At 35.6% G+C, this 6,000-nt stretch overlaps 1 long non-coding RNA gene across 1 annotated transcript in view; it reads left to right on the forward strand.

Moving 5' to 3' along the window:
* LOC138941270 (uncharacterized) overlaps nt 1–5,711 on the forward strand; it is a 244,728-nt gene extending 239,017 nt beyond the window's left edge. The window contains exon 5 of the long non-coding RNA XR_011448152.1: nt 4,981–5,711. This is a non-coding gene — a long non-coding RNA (uncharacterized lncRNA). The remainder of the gene's footprint in view (nt 1–4,980) is intronic.
* The last annotated feature ends 289 nt before the right edge of the window (nt 5,712–6,000 follow it).

A 6,000-nucleotide genomic window follows, 5' to 3' on the forward strand; every position in this document is an offset into this window, starting at 1 on the left:
TTTCTTATAAGTATAGGTAAATTTATTAGTCTCGTTCCATCACTATCAATATTGAAAATAAAGATATATAAATATATTTAGCATGCTTTTTCCATGTTTTTCTTTTAATAAAATCATGTAATAAAAATATTCATGCCTTTACGATAGATATTCGGGATACTATCTTTAGGTTGTATAATCTTTTAACTTTTAATCTTCTTATTAAAGATAATGAAGCAAGTATTAATATCGTAATAGTGTAAGAACCAAATTTGAACAGAGCGGGATCAATTAATCATGACACGCTAAATTACATTTTACGTTTGCTAAATCATTGATTCCCCCTCCCCTTTTAACTTCCTGCAATAAATAATTTTCAAAAAAAAAAACATAGTATATATCATATTTTATCATATATTTTTTTTTATTAATATTTGACAATATTTTCGGATAAATTCAGAAAGAGGGAGAATCGCCAACATCTTTTACAAATTTATCTCCGGAAATATCACCGTAGGGTAGTACGAAGCCCCGTGATAAACTGTACAAAGTTGCCAAGGGCTAGAGATAGGCTTAGGCCCATGGAAAATATGGGATTTCAATTTGTTGCTCGAGTTCCGAGACGTGCTAGCGGCGTAGGGTGTATGGGGCGCCATAGTTCGGCGGCCCCACCCCTTACGCGCCGTTTTGCCTAGGGTCGAAGGAATGGACGAGGGATGACGCGGAGGCGAGAGGGGGTTGCGAGTGATATAGGGGCGGCGACGCCATTTTGAATTAGCCGTGCTTAGAGGAGCAAGTAAGAGCGAGCCCGAGAATCGAAGGATAGAGAAAGAAAAGCGCAGTTGACTGGAGAGAGAGAGAGAAAGGGGAAAAGAAGAGAAGGGGGTGAAATTTTTATGAGAACTCAGCGATGGTTGCCGGGATTTACTCTCACTTTACTCTCGGATCTCTTTATCAAAGATACTGTATATACATGTGGTTGTTTAGACGTACTTTCGCCTAAACAATCACTTTGAACTTTGCGAAAGGACCAGGCAACCATCTCCTAATTTCTATTTATAATAAATTTAAATTATCCGTACGATCTCGAAGAAATCTGCAGATATATTTTTCTAAACGATCGTGCGATTATGATTTTTTTTTTTTTTTTTTTTTTGCAGAAACATCGAATTCAGTATTTCAATCTCACTTTTAATCGTTAATCAATTTACGCGATGTCACGAGCGTCGTCGCTTCGGAATACGCGATGCGAGATGCTCTCGCAATATTGCATTTACTTGCGCATAATCAGGTTATCATGAATTATATCGCATCAACGTTGCACTATATTATATCGGGAATGAATATAACACAGTGTATCGCGTAGAGCGCGGATTATTACAACCATTCATCGCAAAATACCGAATTGGCGCGCGTGACATAAAAATATTTTTAGAAATTCGACGCGCGATTAAAAATGATAATCATATTATAATCATGAACGATCAATTTAATCGAAGAAGGAAAAAAATTTCCACAAATATTCATTCTATAATTATATTTTAAATTTCGCGAGCCCTGCAGCTGCTCCGTTGCATTTGCATTAAGCAATGTCAATTTTTCGAGATAAATTTTTTTTTGAAAAGCATTTATAAATGCATCTAATAAATGTCTTTAATATATTCACGATTAATTCTAGTTAATTAACCGACCTCATTAATTATACGCCTCATATATTTTCCACTTTAAGAGAAAAACTAAGCTCCTATATTAGAAAGCAAAATATGTTCAGTATTGCATAGCAATAATATTAATAAATTTTATGCAACTTTAATTACCTTTATCTAAAGTTTCTCTGAAAAAATAAATGCGATGTGTTATTATATAAATTTGTGAATTTTCTCTGCACTGCCCTCTATCATCTTTCCGTTATTGATAAAGAGGAAATCATCCCACGCCTCGATACAATATCTGTGACAGAAGCAATATATTCCAAATAAGTTAGTACGTACGCTACATGATGGCACGAGCTGGAATTTCTATGAAGTCGATACAATAGAGATCTACTATTCCACATTAAAAAGATATCTAATTATAATAAATAAGATAAAACACATTAATATTAAGGAGATACTTAAAACAAAGAAATTGAAAAAAATATTAAAAAATAATTATGCGAAAAACAGAAAAATGAGATTAAAAGAGGGCAAATTGGAATGAATCCGATGGAGAATTGGGCAACGAGCACATATATCAAGTAGCTTTGAATAAAGTACCTTTGAATTTCCTTGAATTTTAAGCAGGGTAAATAGGCGGAAAAATCTATGACCTAGCTTAAAAGAGCGCTTCTAATTGTGCAAGCACACCGGGAGGTCGTTAAAGTAAGTCTTGTCTAAGAAACATTCGTACAATGAAAAGCAAAGAGAAAAAAGAATAAAGAGAGAATTGATAAGGAACTAGGTACTTACCCGATTGCCCCTGTACAAAAGGAGGAAAAGCATTCTTTAAATGCGACTAATTATCGCGAGAAACGAAGCGATTTTTTGCCGCGTCTAAAGTATCGAACGTTCTCTCCGCATAAAAATTTTACTTATTAAAGTTTCCACAATACAACGATTATCTAGAAAAGTTGTTGCATGCGTAATTTTCATGAATAAATTTACGCCTTGGAAATGTTGATTGCGCAATTATCGTAATAATTACGATAATTGCGAATCTTATTCTTCGCAATTAATCTCAAGAACGCAATTAGAGCATAAGCAAATATTTTTTTATATAACTATCATACCAATCACAATCAATTAAGTAATCAAAATGAAATAGTTAAGAAGCGAGCGCGTCGACGAACGAAAGTAAGATTCGTGTTGGAACGAAAAGCAGATCCGATGAAATTTATAATTTGCCAAAGTTCCTCTGGCGCGGGCGATAATGGGGCCCGAGTTGCTTTGGGTCTAGCTTCGTTCCTTTTTAAGTTTTAAATAGTTTCGCGCGAGTTTTAATTAGGAAATTCATCCCGCCACCCCATTCGCCTCTATTATGCTCAACCAACCCCATGAGTGGCAACGACGACGGCCGTGGCGGCCGAGGGAGACGATGGTCCGTTGAAAGAGGCAGAAAAAAGCATGACGGTCATCGTTTCTTTTTTATGGATAGCGAAAATTATACGACGAACTTATAACGAGGCGAACTTTTCTCTCCTCCGATCGCGTTATTAAGTAATCGCGTAGTAAAATAGCGGCTTCCCGTTTCTTTTATACATAGTTTGGTACTTGGAAAAAATTCTAAAACGATTCCTTCGTTTCAAGTTTTCTATGAAACTGAAGAATCCCATTTAAATAATTTTAATAAATTTCAGGTTAGTATAAGTCACATTCATGAATAATTCAATTTTTATTTTTCAAGTATCAGTATCTTTAAAAAAAAAAAAAAAGCACGTATGACTTTGCAAAGTAATTTTTTTTTTTTTACGTGACGTGATTCGTAATGCGTGCTATTTGTAATTTACTGGCTTATATAAAATGTATAATAGCTTAATAGGTATAAAAAAAGTAATCTCATATACATATAATTTTACTGCAAAATATACTTAATTGACATGTTTGTAACAAGTTAAGTATCCTTTTTCGTTTTTACATAGATAAAAGAAGATAGGAAAGTTATATAACTTATGTAATTTTATATCAATCGTTTATATAACAATCATCAGAAAGATTTTGCTAAAACACGCAGACATCTGAAGATAGTTTAAAGGCAAATCAACAACTATTCAGATTTGCTTCGAGTATTTTTTACGAATATGTTTTTCAAATTTACGTGTTTTTTACGCGGCATCGAATATCACCGGACACAGAGCAACGCGCGGATTAGAATAAATCAAGAGATCATTTGTCATATTCTGCATTATCTTGAGCAACTCATCACATAAATGAAGAAGACCAAAACTCTCTCTCTCTCTCTCTCTCTCTCTCTCTCTCTCTCGAAGCGTCTTCATTGTATTCCACGTGGCCGGTAGCATCGATCGTCGTACTTTTTGCCTTTCCCCCTTTCGCTTTGATACGACCGGGCTTGAGAAGCATCATTCCCTTCCCCCTTCCGTTCCCCCTGTCCATAGCAACTCTTCCTGGCCGTCTCCCCCCGACGACCCCTGCGCTGCAGCAGCCATCCCTCCAGCAACCCTATTCGCCGTTTACTTTATTCTTATCTAAAATACTGGAGAGAGGCGAAGGTGATTGCGTCCCTCGCTCTTTCTTCCCGCTTTTCCGACTCTCGCCTCACCACCATCCTCTCCCTCCTCGTCCACTCCCAACAGCACCCGCGGTCTTTCTTCCCTCGGGCTGCTCGAGGGAAGGTGGAGGTGACCCACCCCCATCTCCAACATCGTCTTCTCTCAAGGAGCGGAAGAAGCAAAAAGATCAGAAAGAAGCGAAAGAGAGGGGGGAGAAATTTGACTCGGTAGTGGGGAAGCTCGCGATTATTTTTAGAGGTTTGTTTGCCCTCGCAGCTCGCGGCGGAGATCGCACGAGAAGTAGAGGGGTCAGATATAATACTGTATATTTAGTTTCTTGGTTTTTTCTCTTTCTCTTTCTCTCTCTCTCTCCCTCTCTCTTTCGACAATATATATATATATATACGTCGGCATGTTCATTAAACCTTCAATGTAAAGTAACGACGTAGCTCTCTCATCACACGTTAACGTTCTAAATATATTAAAGAGAAATATAATTCTTGTTGCTGTAAATATATATTTATAAATAACAGAAAATATCTAAAAAAAGAGTGTCGCCGCGCGCAATCATAAATTATTAAAAAAATTTATCATTAAAAAAAAAATTAATGCGGCAAATACTAAATATAGTAGTAGAGTTCTATGCGATATAAATTTTATTCCTCCCTCCCGCCGGAGAGAAACAGATCGCCTACAAGTGTAACAAGCTGTATAACAAAAATTTTATGTGTCTTGAATAAGATATATCTCTGTCATCGATCACCGTAACGATTTACGCGATGCATTTTTCCATTTAGGTGCTAAAACAGGATTGTGCGTCGTTTCCATAGCGGATGGCAATTAAGGACTTTCGGGCAGTGTTCTCATCCCATCCCCTGCCTTTTTACGACTGGACCGATTCTAAAGCTTTCCGTTCAACCACCCCTCGTGGTATCCTCGTGTTCTCCAGTGACTTTACGAGGCTGCCCTCCGGAGTCATTCTTTATCGTCGCGTCTGCACTTTTTAAAAGTAAAAGTACCGTACGATGACTTTCAATTTTTAACCGACTCTTTAATATCCTGCGATCTATGTCCAGGTTAATAGTTATCTTGCAAGATTTAGTCATCATAGGATCTGTTTAATTAAAATTATACTTTCTTATATATAAATATGTGTCTTTCTCTTATATTATATTTCTCAACTATTTCCTCTCTATATAATGGAAAAATGGAAAAAGTTATCTTGCGCATTATAATTTCTTCGTGGAATCTTAATCGATTCTATTTATTGTCAGTCAACGTGTGTAAAAAAAGGATTCCATCTCGAACATTCATGCGCATTTACCTTCCATTCTACAACATGGTCAGTTATTTTTTAATGTCGTATATTTTATCGGACAATCTCTGTCTCGAAATTGCATTATATAACACTTATCATCTGACAACATGGGTGACTCACTCTTGTTTTGCATATTATTACTGTCATATTTTTAATATAATATATTCCGTATACTTTGTAATTGCGCTGACGATCCAAAAAAAAAGGATCCGAAACGTACGCTTTTTGTGATTTTGTCTATCATGCGTAGTCAAAATATCAATGTAATTTGATTGTAATAAAACGTATGCGCATAAATTACCGCGCCGACTCTTGATTGCCCTTTATCTCTTTCGTACGATATATTCATAAGAGCCTTTACTAGTTAATTAAAAAAAGGACATTCTCATTTATAAATTTTTTTATCTTAAATAAGATAATTCTGCGATTTAAATTTTTTCTTATACACTTTATTTATATGAATTATTTTTGTACATATTTATATTTATTCTTTATATAA

Source organism: Polyergus mexicanus, unplaced genomic scaffold (assembly GCF_030449975.1).
Source record: "Polyergus mexicanus isolate NDT 795.1 unplaced genomic scaffold, iyPolMexi1.0 SCAF_18, whole genome shotgun sequence".
Taxonomy (NCBI): Eukaryota; Metazoa; Arthropoda; class Insecta; order Hymenoptera; family Formicidae; genus Polyergus; species Polyergus mexicanus.